This window comes from Bos indicus x Bos taurus, chromosome 14 (genome assembly GCF_003369695.1).
Source record: "Bos indicus x Bos taurus breed Angus x Brahman F1 hybrid chromosome 14, Bos_hybrid_MaternalHap_v2.0, whole genome shotgun sequence".
NCBI lineage: Eukaryota > Metazoa > Chordata > Mammalia > Artiodactyla > Bovidae > Bos > Bos indicus x Bos taurus.
In genome coordinates, this window is record NC_040089.1 from 39255617 (window position 1) to 39271387 (window position 15771).

Here is a 15771-nt window from a genome sequence, read left to right on the forward strand (position 1 = left end):
GAAACTCTTTTCTAAATTAAAAGCTGCTGCTGCTAAGTCGCTTTAGTCATGTCCGACTCTGTGCGACCCCATAGACGGCAGCCCACCAGGCTTCCCATCCCTGGGATTCTCCAGGCAAGAACACTGGAGTGGGTTGCCATTTCCTTCTCCAATGCATGAAAGTGGAAAGTGAAAGTGAAGTCGCTCAGTCATGTCCGACTCTAGCGACCCCATGGACTGCAGCCTACCAGGCTCCTCTGTCCATGGGATTTTCTAGGCAAAAGTACTGGAGTGGGGTGCCATTGCCTTAGTGCAACTACAAATTTGATGTACACACTACACACACACACACACACACACACACACACACACGATAATTCAGGACTCTTGTTGTCCTGCATTAGTTTTTGTAGATATTTTAGAGCTACTGTGGTTTTAATCTTGAGTTGTGGTCTGCTGTATATCAAAGGCTTTCCATGACTAACCCATTTCATGAATGTTATTTGCACATTGCTACTGGCTCTTTTCATTTCACCCGGATTGTAGCAATCTTCATTTTTTAAAAATCATGGGTAAATAGCAGTCAGAAAAGTGTTTAAACTCCCATTAGACATACAAAAAAGAAGATTCATTATGAATACAAATATTGGTTTACCATTCTTAGAGATCAGATCAGTCTAAAATGTAGACAAAATGAACTAGTCACTAAGAATGGCATGACACAGTAAAACAGTCATTTAAAAGTCAATTATTTCATGTTCCTAGCCTTTAAGATTCCAAAATCTGGTGTGAGAGGTAGAAATGAAAATAACCAATACAGTGTTATGAATTAAAGTCTGTACTTGGAAAGAAAGCAAAGTTGTGGGAAAAAGGAAAGAAAAACTGAACCTGTTGGTATAAATTAGTGGCAGTATTTTAGCCAATGGAGAGTAGGGGTATTTCAGAAAGAGTGATGTGCAAAGCACTAGGAAGGAAAGGCTGTGAGAGAAGTTGAGAAAATCAGTAGACCTATGGGGACGTGGACTCACAGTTCATAAATGTCATGTTACATTTGATGGGCGGAGTCGTGGCAGTAGACGGAAGGAAGCGCCTTAAGGATATTTACTGTACACCTTGTTTATTCATGTTTACTTCTGTATGAACTGAGGATCTGACATGATAAGATGAAGGCCTTTTTAAAAAAAAAAAAGTTCACATAACTATCAGTTATTACTCAAAAATAATCAGAAATCAAGCTTAGACAATCAGTCATTATTCATGAATTCGGCACAGATTTAAGTGGCTAATATATGCAAGTCATGGTTTTAAGTGTTAGATGTACAAGATCAAATTAAACATATACATTATCATATGTAAAATAGATAGCCAGTGGGAATTCACTGTGTGACACAGGGAAACCCAAAGTTGGCGCTTAGTGCCAATCTACAGGGGTGGAATGGGGAGGGAGGTGGGAGGAGAGTGCAAGAGGGAGGGGACATATGTTACCTAGGGCTGATTCATGTTGATGCATAGCAGAAACCATCGCAGTATTGTGAAGTAAGTATCCTCTAATTAAAAATAAAAGTAAATATATATATGTATATCTATATATGAGAAGACTGCTCTTATACAAATTACATTCTAAGCGAAGGAGGTAGATTCTAGAGATGAAATATGACTAAGTTAATGTAAGGTATTGAAAGTGCCATAGTGGAAAAAACAGTGCAGAGTAAAGAAAGTGACTTGGAGAAAGAAGCCACTTGGCATAGCTCACACAGATACAGTTCCCAGAGAAGGCGGCCAATGACTTGTCACCTGTTGAGAAAAAGAAATGAGCTACTTGAGGATTTGGAGGACTGGCATTTCAGGAAAAAACGATAGTAAGCACAAAAGCCTGAAGGCGATTTGTTTTAAAATATTTATTTATTTATTTGGCTGCATCGGATCTTAGTTACAGCATGCAGGATCTTCTGACCAGGGATTGAACACAGGCCCCCTGCATTAGGAGTGCAGAGTCTTAGCCAGTGGACCACTCTGAAAACACTTCAGAGTCTTAGTCAGTGGACCACCCTGAAGGCACTTTAATAGAAAAACATTCTGAGAATGGCAATAATGATTACTCTTGACCCACTGGAGGTAAATAACACACTGGAGCAATTTGAGTACAGAATCCGGTGTCACCTATGAATTCAAATTCTGGTCAGCTGTCAGGGACCTTAGGCAGATTATGTAAGAATGTTAATCCTCAATGTTCTCTTCTCAAAAATGTAGTGATACCTTACATATCAGGCTTCCTTGGTGGCTCAGTGGTAAAGAATCCTCCGGCAATTCAGAAACCACAGGAGACATGGGTTCATTCCCTGGGTCGGGAAGATCCCTTGGAGGAGGACATGGCAACCCACTCCAGTATTCTTGCCTGGAGAATCCCCATGGACAGAGGAGCCTGGTGGGCTACAGTCCATTGGGTCACAGAGAGTCGGACGAGACTGATGTGACTTAACACACACAACTCACCATACATATCAAGTAGTTTCTGTCATCCGTTTAGGATATAACAGTGATAGAACTTTTAGCAGAGTTCCCAGAATATATGTAGGCAGTGAATAAAGCTTATCTTACCCTTTTCAGATCCATCTCCTCCTCTGCAGTGTGGAACTGTGCTGCTTACCAACCCAGCATGTTTTTGTTTATCCTCAAATAGTATGTTTGCATGTTTTGGGGCTTCCCAGGTGGCTCTAGTGGTAAAGAAACTGCCTGCCAATACAAGAGACATATTGATCCTTGGGTTGAGAAGATCCCCTGGAGGAGAAGATGGCAACCCACTCCTATTTTTGCTGGACAATCCCATAGACAGAGGAGCCTAGTGGGCTACAGTCAATGGGGTTGCAAAGAGTTTGACACAACTGAGTAACTGAGCCCACAATATGTATATTTATCTTTACAGTGAACTATTTTTTTATTCTTAATTCAAAATTAGATAAAGAATATTATAAAGAATAAAAGCTAGCCAATAGGAAGGGAATATGTTGTTTGTTCTCCATTATCCTTAATCAATCCTTAATCATTCTTACTATTATTCCAAATTTATAATAAAAGTATCCAGCGTATTTCAGGCCTGTGTAAGACATGATTACATTTGGGAATAAATAATATAGATTCATCAAAATTTTTTCCAAGAAACCGCCAAAGCAGACTATTTTTGTAGGCCTGCCAATTTTGAGCGAGTCTTTTAAAATCACTTAGCTAGTTCCCATTGTTTTGTTCTACCTCTGATTTATCTGTGGACACTGCTTCTAAATAAGACTTCTTATCCCATAACTAAAACGCTTCCTTTGGCTCCAGCATTTCCAACAATCCTGTTCTTAACTTTTCTCTCCTACTTCTTTTGTTGACAATATATCTCTTACTATTGAGCCTCATTGCCGATTCCCTAAACCTCTTTTTCAAAATAAATCCTCTGACCTTCTTTTTCTAAAGTCTAATGACCAAAACAGACTCTCACCAGCCCTCCAAGTAATCTTATCTCTTCTGTCACTGACTGTATAAATTTACGCCTGCCACAGGCAAACCGAGTTCAGTCATGTTTTGTGAATACTTACCACAGAACCTCCTCGTGTAATGGCATCCTATTTATTCTTCTTTCTCATTCTCCCCATAACTTCCCCCTGACTTTTTCCTTGATAGACTACACAGTATATTTCTGGATGTTCCAAGGATTATTCAGGCACACTCCTTATTTTATGACTGAGGTCAATATTTCATATATCTTTCTGCATATAATAAAGAGGTAAGTTGTTACAACAGAAAGGCACCTTAAAAATAATGTAATTCAATCTTTATTTTACATAATAAAAAAGGAATTTAGGCTATATTTTAGAACCAGATCGTCACAACTCTTACTCCATTTTCTTTGCAGTTCACAAAAGATCATAAAGTTATGGCTTGAATGTGCTTTGTTTGACCCTCATACTTTTAAATATTTTTAGTTGTTTCCAAACTTGAATAATCTGAGATTTCATATAGAACTCTGGATTTCCAAATTCTCTTCAAAGTCAGATTATTTGATAATTCTTGATGCTCATGATTTTACAGCGCTTGGCTAAATCTAAGAAGCACTCACATTAAAGAGATTGATCTCTCCAATTGGCCATTTTCAATGATTCTCTAATATTTCATACTCTTCTCTCTATTATTGATTTATGTTACTTGCCTGTCCCCCCACAGGGATTTTATTATGATTTCTTTCTCTATAGCCAAATGATTCTCATGTGAGCTGATGAAAACTTGAGAAATTTGGCTGAATTTTCACATTTCTGGGGATCTAGGACTGCAAAGAAGTATCAGACACACAGCTCATAGGTATGCTGTTGACCTGTCAGTGTACAATGGTGCTTCAATGGATCTGTGAAATTCCACAAGCATGCTCCATGAGTGTGCTCTGTGTGAGGCATTGAACTAGGCTCCAGGGTCCCAGTGAGAAACAAAACAATCCTTGAAGGATTTTACTTGATTATAAAACTGTACATAAATATTCTCAAGGTTGTGGTACACTATTATGTCTTATTTGCATCAAAGGTACAAAATAACCAGCGAAATATACATTTATATTAATGTTATTAATATAATATAATCATAAAGGTAGGGTTCCCTGGTGGCTCAGTTGGTAAAGAAATCACCTGCAATGCAGGAGACCCAGGTTTGATCCCTGGGTGGGGAAGATCCCCTGGAGAAGAAATGGCAACCCACTCCAGTATTCTTGCCTGGAAAATCCCATGGACAGAGGATCCTGGCGGGCTACTGTCCATGGGGTCACAAAGAGTCAGACATGATTTAGTGACTAAACCACCACCATGTGAAACAAATAATATTAGAAATAATCAGGCGACATCAACACAAACAATGAATCTTTATCAGACCATTTGACCATTGGTGATTATCAGTTGCAGAAGGGTATTTCTACTGGTCATAATAAATAAAAATGCTTCTTCACTTAAAGGTGTGTAAACATTTTAATTGGAAATATGACCCTAATGTTTTTATGTATTGATGTCCCAAATGTTTGCTGTTATGTAAGGGTTCTTAGAATTTTAAACAATTTATGTGTTATATGGCAAGGACATTGGCATTGCTCTGCTCAAATTAAACTATAATTGAAAGCTAACAAACAGGATCTTTTTACCAAATAGATGCTTTTCCCTCACTATTGGTTGTGCATGTATACCAAACAATTTCCTCAATGGCGATGATAGATTTTGCAGATCTATTCACATTCCGTTGCTCTGTTGACTAATCGAGATGTGTGTTAAGCATCTACCTCTGTTATGGGCAGAGCTGGCAGCTTAGGAAAAGCAAAGCCATTGTTCAGCACGGGATTTTGCCTTCATTACCACCATGATCTAATTAATCGAGCAACCAGCATCAGTGTAATTAAGACATCAGAACTCTTTCCGGCACCAAAACTTTTATCTGAATAATTTCATTGAATGAAAAAGAATAAATTGAAATAAATTTTAATATTCATACTAATTTATTCTCTAGAGCTGACTAACGCATGGTATGAGATGGCAGTTAGAGAATTGAAAATGCAATGTTTTCTATATATCCTTTCCAAATTCAGTGAAATCATTCAAGCGAGTAATAGTAATGGAGTGAATTCCAGCAAATAGTAAAGGTAAAAGGACTTCTAAAGGTCAAGGTCCTCATTATTCCCACTTGCTGAATGCCTGGTGAGCTCAGTACTTTAGACTTTGTACTGAAGTACTTGGTCCTTGTCCCAGAGACTCAGAGATGATATTAAATAGACATGGATAATTGTATTAGCCAAGCAGATAATTAGCTTCAAAATAGAGATTTTCTAAATTTTTAAAAAAATTTTCTATTTTTATTTTGTCATTCTATACTTTTGTTTCTCATATTTCGTTCTTTCCAGAATGAAAAACAGAGGTTAAGCCTTGCCTCCAACAAGAATCATAGAAAATTTGATTTTGTGAAGAGACTGTTTTTAAGGGAATATAAAAATAGACTGGAAGTAGAGAAGAGGAAGATGGATTGTTACAACCATGACTAGAAAAATAGAAAGCAATACAGAGTTGGTCTGGAGAGATTAAAAGTATAATGAATGAGTCTACATAGATAAAAGGGGTGTTGAGAACGGAGGGGTCGAAAGCTGATTTAGCCATGTACATGCAAGGCTGGTCTACTCCAGAGTGAAAAGTTTGGTTTGCCAGACCGAATTTATATCTGTCTGAAAGTTGTCAAGTTTCTGCCTATTATGCCCTTTTAACAAATAACAATGGTGACTTTTTGAAAAGCATGTAATAAAATATATTTCTTGGAAGTTTTGTTTATCCCAATCTTCTGAAATGTCATTTGCATGAAAAATAGCTTACCATACTCATTTGGTAGTTTTTATTAATGTTTATTATAATTCATAAATGGTTCATAAGTGAACAGCTTGTATATCTAAATTAAAAGGAAATCTCCTAGTTGAATCATGCTTTCAACTTGTGATTTCTTTTGGATTAGTAACTGTAAAATATGTAGGCATTTCCTGTGTTATCTATGACATCTGGCCTTGATAAAAACATGAGTTTTGCAATTTCTTTCACATTTAGAGTATTTTCTTTTGCTTTCATCTGTTTTTTAAAGAAATATTCTTCACTTTCACGTCTCAGAATTATGACAAATCAGAGTATGTAACAGGGTTAAACTCAATGTGTATTAGAAGAGTAAAGAATTCACTGAGGCAAGACTAATCATCATTTAGATTATCAGTAGAAAATGATTAATAAACAATGGATTGCGTGACAAGTTCTGTTGATGCTATGTTTGGGTAGCCAAATGTTCTAGCTTCAAAAATGGAAAAAAAAAAAATCCCTAAGAAGCTTATGGGAGAAAGTAATCATTCAAATTACAAACTTAAGAATTTCAAATTACATACTTCATCAAGTTGAGCCTTACTGAGTAGATTTGGTATAAAAGAATGAAATAATTACTTAGCGTTTTAAGTAAATGGAAAACAATTTTCCTATGCATATCATTTATTTTGTATATGATTGCTACAATAGATAACCTTGAGGAAAATTGCCAAAAATATATTTCTGGAAGAAAGCAGTCAGAAATATTAAAAAATGTGTTCAAGAATGAGCATTTGTATGGATATTTTTCTTTAGGAATTTTTCTTTTCTAAGTTAAAATTTTGAAATAGTTCTACTTTTTGGAAATCTGATTTTGAAAAATAAATCTGAAGAGATGTTTGTGAAGATGTACTGAACATATTTTTCCCTAGGTGGTTCTCTGAATTGAAGCTGAAAATTTGACTCAATAGAGTTTTTCGACAAATGGTGCATGTGGACTTTTGAACTTAATAGCCTACAATAATATCATATTTTATATGCTAAATCCTTATTAATTTTTAAAAGTTAATTAAGAATAAGAACTCTGGAGTTTAACAACCTAGGTTCAAATCCTAGTTTGCCACTTAAATAATGATGTTGGACAGATTATTCAGTTTTCCAAGGGAAGTCTTTTTGTCTGTAAAATGATCATAATAGCTATGCCTACCTTATTAGTACTACTATGGTGGCAAGGAAGAATGGATGTAAAACAGTTAGAATGGTGCCTGAGAATACTAACTTTTCCTGAGTGTTCATTATTCCAAACAATGCTATGAAATGTTATTGAGATTTCTGTGGTTTTTATAAGAAATTAAGAAATCGTTATCTCTCAAGTGTAGACTTTGAAATAAGTGATGCATTGTCAGTCATCCTTCTCTTTCAAAGACATTATGGCTTGAATTTTACTTATGTGATAATATTAATATTGCCCTAAGAATAGCCTGCATGTTATCATTGTTGTTCAGTTACTAAGTTATGTCTGACTCTTTTGTGACCCCCGTGGACTGTAGCCTGCCAGTCTCCTGTGTCTATGGGATTTCACAGTCAAGAATACTGGCATGGATTGCCATTTCCTCCTTCAGGGGATCTTCATGACCCAGGGGATCTTCATGACCCATGTCTCCTGAGTCTCCTGCATTGCAGTTCTTTACTACCGAGCCACTGGGGAAGCCCAGCAATAACCTGCTATCAAAAGATAAACATTACTAGTATATCAAATGTAAGATCTAGCTTCTGGGATGGGGCAACTGTTCCCAGCATTAAAGCATTAATGTTACAAACTGTAGTAGGGACTAAATACTGAAGGTGAGCTATTACTGTTCTCAATGTTGAATCTGTGAAGTTAAATGAAAGTAAACTCATTCAAATTAAGGATGGCTGATTTGGAGCTCTGTAATTGTGTTGGGCAAAATGAATTGCAGAGTAATCTTGATAATATGTTTCCTTTGATATTTTTTAATTTACATCATATTATCTTCCAATACACCCTCTTCATCTTGATTATGAAGACCTCAAAGGTCTTTTTATTCAAATAGTCTATTTCCTTTATCTGAAAGAAAAGTAGTGATTTGAACTTTGTTTTAAATGGGTCTCTATAGGAGACAGTGAGGGCTGATTCTTACTGTATTCTTTTGACAATTTTCTTCAGGCTGACAACTTCATAAAGGAATGATGGTAGATAAGAGGAGACAGGCTACAGAGAGTTTTTCTGATTTGATACTGTTCTATTTTACACAAAATTTATGACACAAAACTTTTTAATAGATATGGCTCTGAACATTTTGTCTGCAGTCTGTGGTAGATATATCAACACCCAGCAACTTGTGAGAAGTTAATAACTAATAATTCACAGATGTTTTTTAAACTACTTCTATAGAAACAAGAGAAAGAAAGACAGACAGGGATATGAAAAAAGCCTACAGAATTGTATGGGATATGGATGGGTAAGAATATTCTTATTTTTCAAATCTTGGAGTTGACCTCTTTTAGAAGCCTATATCCTTTAAAAGAAATCAAAATTTTACATTACTATTTAAATCTTTTTTGACAGTCATAAATATCTACCAATTCTCCAAGCATACCAGGCGAATTTTACCTACAACAGTTTCCATACATAGAAAGCAATTAATAAGTGTGGTTAATGAATGTGAGTATTGTTGAATAAATTACATACCGGGAAATTGTAATTTATTCATTTGAAATATTTATGAAATTCTAATGCTATTCTAGGCACTAAAATAAAAGGCTAATAATAAATAACAATTATCCTTGACAATTTAAGATACTTGGTATTAATTAGTATTAATATGAAAATGAAGTGCTTACTTTTTTACGTTGTACTGGGTTATAGTACATTTGGGGCTTCCCTGGTGGCTCAGATGGTATAGAATCTGCCTACAATTAGAGAGATCCAGGTTTGATCCCTTTGTTGGGAAGAACACTCCAGTATTCTTGCCTGGAGATTTCCACAGACAGAGGAACCTTGAAGGCTACAGTCCATGGGGTCATAAAGAGTTGGACATGACTGAGTGGCTAACATTTTCACTTTTCATAGTACCTTCAGCAAATTTATGTGGTTGAAATTTTTGTAACTGTTTATCTTTGCCTTTACACGTTGAATAATAGCATGGTTATAATTTGAAGCCAGGATGGTCTGTCAACAAGTCCACACTCAGTTGCCCTAAAATGTCTCTTACATAGTTCTCTGCTCAGTTCTTCATATATGTGATTTAATTCTCCTCCAAACTTTTTGAGGTAATTGGAGTAGTGTTATTTTATGAATGAGAAATGACCAAAGATATCAGTCAGGTCTCTAACTTGCCCTGCCCACCCTTCCCATCGCTCTCTGTCTCCAGTTGGAGAACAATTTAGCTGCAAATTATTAGCCACTGACTTTCCCCCATGGGTGGGAATTACTGCCTTAGTCCTGAAGGGGTGGGCTGGGCATGGCCCTAGAGCACCTGCTACATCGTTTAGCAGCTATCCATCCTCTAAGCTCAGCTCAGTTATCATTTTCATGTGGAATTCTTCCCTGGTCTCTAGAAACAGGTCAACTCCACTTTATGTGCTTCTCAGGGCACCATGCACCTTCACTCTGTAGCATTTATTAGAGTTTCAGTTCAATTTCTTTGTGAGCTAATTTAATTGTCTTCTTGGCTAGGGATTACACTCCATAACATTATGGACAGTGTCTGATTTTTGCCCAACATTAGATCTTAGAAGCAAGTAGAATAGTATGTGTATGGTAAAGTGTTAGTCGCTCAGTCATGTTTGACTCTTTGCAACCCCATGGATTGTAGCCCACCAGGATCCTCTATCAGAGAAGGCAATGACACCCCACTCCAGTGTTCTTGCCTGGAAAATCCCACGGATGGAGGAGCCTGGTGGGCTACAGTCCATGGGGTCACTAAGAGTCAGACACGACTGAGCTCACTTTTACTTTTCACTCTCATGCATTGGAGAAGGAAATGGCAACCCACTCCAGTGTTCTTGTCTGGAGAATCCCAGGGATGGGGGAGCCTGGTGGGCTGCCGTCTATGGGGTCGCACAGAGTCAGACACGACTGAAGCGACTTAGCAGCAGGCTCCTCTATCCCTGGAATTCTCCAGGCAAAACTATTGGAGTGAGTAACCAATCCCTTCTCCAGGGGATTTTCCAGACCTAGGGATTGAACCCAGGTCTAGTGCATTGCAGGCAGATTCTTTATTGTCTGAGCCACCAGGTAAATGCAATATAAATAGAAAGGGATTTGCAAGCTCCACAGGGCATAAGTTAAGTGAATCAGGGTCTCTTTTAAACAAGACTGCTGGTGATAACAAAGTAGGCAAATTGTTCTTAGTTTTCTAATTTGACCATGGTGGAAGAGGCCAGAATGAAGACACTTGCAATAAAAGGCACAGGAGTGCGGTAGTCAGAGTCTTACTTTTTACCTCTCTCTAGTGATGGAGAATCCCAGGGACGGGGGAGCCTGGTGGGCTGCCGTCTATGGGGTCGCACAGAGTCAGACATGACTGAAGCGACTGCAGCAGCAGCAGTGATGGGCTCAGTTAGGCAGGCGGAAAGAGGCAGGACCCACTATCTGAGTTGGTTCTATCCATGAGTGTTCTCCCTTGGCATAGACCAGCATATGGAAGGAAGGAAGGAAGGAAGTGTTAGTCCCTCAGTCGTGCCTGACTCTTTGCGACCCCATGGACTACAGCCCACCAGGCTCCTCTGTTCATGAGATTTTCCAGGCAAGGATACTGGAGTGGTTTGCCATTTCCTTCTCCAGGGGATCTTCCCAACCCAGGGATCGAACCCAGGTCTCCTGCACTGCAGGCAGATTCTTTTTTGACTGAGCTATAAGGGAAGCACCAGCATATAGAAACAGGCTGACAAATGCTCTACGTGGGGGTAGCCATTAGCTGTTAGCAACAGCTCAGAATACTTACCTGTACAATGAATCTCAATCATGTGGAAACCTCACAGTATCTTCTTGCTCTCTATTTTAGGACTCACAGTAAGTAAACTGTGACTTTCCCTCAAATTTCCTATACATTTCTGGAGTTTGCAACATGGAATTATGTCAACAGCCAAACCAGAGGACTATCACTCTAGTGGAAACTCCAGGCTGTGCAATTTTTTTTGACACTATTTGGCACCCCACTCCAGTATTCTTTGCCTGGAAAATTCCATAGACAGAGGAGCCTGGCAAGCTACAGTGTCCATGGGGTCTCAAAGAGTCTGACATGACTGACTATCACTCACTCACTCAGAGTTCTGTATTATGTAACAGTTGTACCATTTACGTTTGTGTGAAAATGCGGTGTCCCAAGATGAATCACTCATTTGATTCATTTTCTTTCTTGAGGTGAAAAGGGTCTTCAAAGTAAAAAATGTAGTTTTGAAGTACAAGTAATAATTATGAAGGAAAATGTGATTTATTGCCAACAATATAAAAAGTATAATAGCATCAAGGTGAGGGCCAAAATAGAAGGTAAGGAAACATGGCATAAAGGCCACAGTTTATAGCAGATAAATGGAGGCCATACAGCAGCAGCTGACAAGTTGGAGATGGATCAGTAGCCGAAGTGCCCTAAAGGCTGTCAGAAATGCTATTGATTAGTCCATGATCAATTTTATCAATGTGAGTAGAGTGAAGAGGGCAAATTGCCTTCTTCTGTCTCTTTTTAAATGTCTCATTGCCCTCAAAACTTATGGATATACTTAAGCCCTTTAAAAACTATGTTAAACAGCTCATCAGTTCTAATAAAATCAGTATATTTGCTACCAAATATATGAAGCTGTTTATTTGGCATTGCATCAAAAGTGACAAGTTGATTAACAGAAGTTTTACTTATTAACTGGTTTTACTTACTATAGAACACTTGCATTGTAGTAGGTATGATTCTGTATTTCTTAGCTTCCAGTTATTCTATCACAGAAGTATTATTATCACAGAAGTATTATCAGGCCTGTATATAAATAAAAAAACCAGAGACTCAAAGAACTTCTGTCTTACTGGAGGTCATATTCAAATATGTCAAGAATTGCCTTGATTAACACTGGATCAGAGTAGCTTGATTTGGGACAGTCTGATACAGTGAATAGGAGGTTCTGAGGTTTTCATCTACAAAAGAGAAATACTAATTGAAGCCTGTCTTAGAGAATCTGATCAAGTTTGTGAGTAATTCAGTTGCTATGGTTTTTGTTTTCAAGTTCCCCTGTTTTTTCTTCTGGTTTTCAGGTACCCCCAAAAGAAAACAGGATGCACAAAAGATGAGCCACAGGCATATTCCATAATAGACATTTTTTAGAGATAATTTTAAATTTAGACTGTGTAACTGGAGAAGGAAATGGCAACCCACTCCACTATCCTTGCCTGGAGAATCTCATGGACAGAGGAGCCTGGTGGGATACAGTCCATGGGGTTGCAAAGAATTGGACACGACTGAGCAACTAACCAACAACAAGGCTATGTAACAAGAGTTAAGAGTAAATAATAAGAAAAATAGAGCAATAACATTGTCAGAGTTGGTATCAATTAGGTCATCACAACCCAAATAAATGGAGAATTCTATGTCAGTGAATGGTCATTTTTAAAGGTGATGATCATTTCTATAAGTAGATAACAGTTGAATTACCAGGAAAATAAAATGAGGAGAGGCTGCCAGGTTTACTTTACAGACATACTGAATGTTGATTCTGCTAAAGTAATTTTTTAGACTTAATTTCTGTAGAAAACTGTTGCAATTTTCCCCCTCTCAGCTTCTTAAATTGACAAATAGAGGAACTTCTACAGCCAGACTCATGCTGAGGAAACCTTTTACTAAGTTCTGGAGTCTTTCAAAGATTTTTGGATGCTTGACTCAGAAAACAAATAGAGATGTGAAAGGTTGGGTCAGAGTTTAGAAGGAGGTAATTTTTTTTCCAGAATCTTGTTCCAAAGCAATTACATTTGAACTTGAGAGTATGTGTCAAGAGCAGTGGGTTTTAGATTACTTCTTAATAGTCCTGACTTTATGTTATTTTTGTGAATATCAGATTTAGTCAAATGACTGTATCACATTCTTTTAATTTCAACTTTCAAGTGTTTCTTATGAATGCTTTTGAAATTTGTGTTTTTCTCCTCAAAGAATTTTGTCTTAATCTCTCAACCAGCTCAAAGAGACAGAATGTTATTTAACAACATTTTAAAATTTCATTTACTTTTATAATTTAGAGGATCTTTAGTTTGGTTGGTATTGAGAAAAATAGCTGTTAGACAATTCTTGTCAATAGTATAACAGCATCACAGTGTACTTTCTCCTTATGGTATCGCATTTGATAATCACCTCTAATTCAGCATTTTAAAATCAGGCCTATTATTTGCTCTCATGTTCCTCTTCATAGTAGTCTTATTTATATGAATGACATCACCCTATTTCCAGATAAACTTCAACTCCTTTATCTAATATCTCTTTACCTTTTACCCAGTCACTTCCCATGTCCTGTGGCTTTTTCCTTCACAATGACTCAGCATTGTCAATCTCTCTCCATTCTTGATTATACCACCTAAATTTAAGCCCTAGAATAATTTCACCAATCCTGCATATCATCCAAAGTCAATTTTGTTAGAACAAGGTACTTATTTACTCAAAATTCAATGTCCAATAATTTTCTATTGAATCAATTCTAGAGACTATACCCTGATATACAATTTCCACTATACATTATTCTCCAAAAATTTCAGCCTCATCACCTCTTTCTTCTGGTTTTCTTTTTAGTTCAGGACTTTGTCCTGAATATCTCGAGTTTCCCCAATTTCTGTGATTTAATTCATGCTCTTTGATGTACTTGGAATTTTGTCCAGCTTTCTACCTCTATATTTAAATTTGGTCTATCCTTAAATCCCATCTACAAAAATCAATAATTTCCTGATTGTCCCCGTCAGATGTGAACTCTGTTTTGTTTCACAGTCTCTAAAATATTCATTCTCTATACCCCTTTGGGGACACATGGCATTAGAAATATCCAAGACATTCCTCTAAGTTTGTTTGTCTACTTAGTGGCAGAATTCTGTATTCTCTTGAGTCTGTGCATATTAATTACACTGAGTCACACTGATTTACTATTTTAATTATCTGAACCTTTACTGTCTGGATAAACACAGGCTTGGTTGCCTTGTGCCTTAGAAAGAAGTTAAAATCACACTGTATGAGAAACAAGACCTTCATAGCCATGGAACTCGAGCTTCAATGCCCATTGGAAGTGACTGAAGCAACTTTCAATGCAGTAATTCCCAGGCAATCTGATGTTCTCCTGTGAAGTCAAACTCATTAGTGCAGAGATCAATTCCAACTTCAGCCTTTGATGAGACCTTCAGAGGTGATTTTTCACAGATGATTTTCTGAGATCAAATCAGGCAAAATTTTAACAGAAATCATAACTAGAAAGTTGTTTTGGTTGACACAGATGGTGTTTGGATTTCATGCCCATTAATAAATCACTTTGCTCTACACTGCTTAAGATGGGGAAAAGATGATTTTTATCTGTATTCCCTATCAGGAGATGGTAAGTGTGAGGTTCTGGCTAGGATAATTTGACGTGAGGCTTTTGGTTTCTTCAAGCTGTTAGGCAGCATGAGGCGGTGATGGCTACAGCATGCTCTATACTCCATCACTTGTCTCTGTGTGTGTTTTCATCATTCACACAGTGGTGGGTATATGAATGACTGCCTCCAAGCACTTCCATGAGTTCTTATACTCTGTCGAGGTGAAAAGACTTCCTGGAGGAGAAAATTCTTCTTTCCCCTGGCAGAGTAAAACAGAGTTAAAATGAATGCAAGTGTGTTTGTATGTGTGCATCGTGTGTGTATTCAAACCAACATTCTCTGAGAAAGTTAATCAAGCTTTCTGTGATTGACTAAATGTATATACATAGCTGCTGGAGTATTATGTTTTTAAGAATTATTTCAGACTGTGGCTATAAAAATAAGTGAGTCTAGAAAGCTTGGCTATTTTTTTTAAGTCCTTAAATGCTATAGTGTTTTTAAAAGGTACCTGATAAAGGTCTTCTTATTTATTAATACTGCTTTCTAAAATCCAGTTGATTTTCAATTTTTTCTGTAGTTTGCCAGAAATTAAATAGTTTAATAACTTAATAATTCCCCTAGCTTGATATTTATTTCATTCTCCTTCCCTGAGATATGCAAATATATGTCTCTTTGCTAATATCTTTTCTCAATTCTCTAGTCTGAAAGCTGATGCAAAGAAGTCATTAAAATTGATAGCAATATCCACCACTTCAGTGAATAAATTACACTTTCCATTTCACGGAGGTCCCATTATCTCCAGCCCTGACCCCTTCTTACTTCTCTACTTGAAAGGATTCTGATTTATCTCAAACTCTCATGCAATCTTCCTTTCATTTTCTACCCTTAATTTTCTTATCATATTTT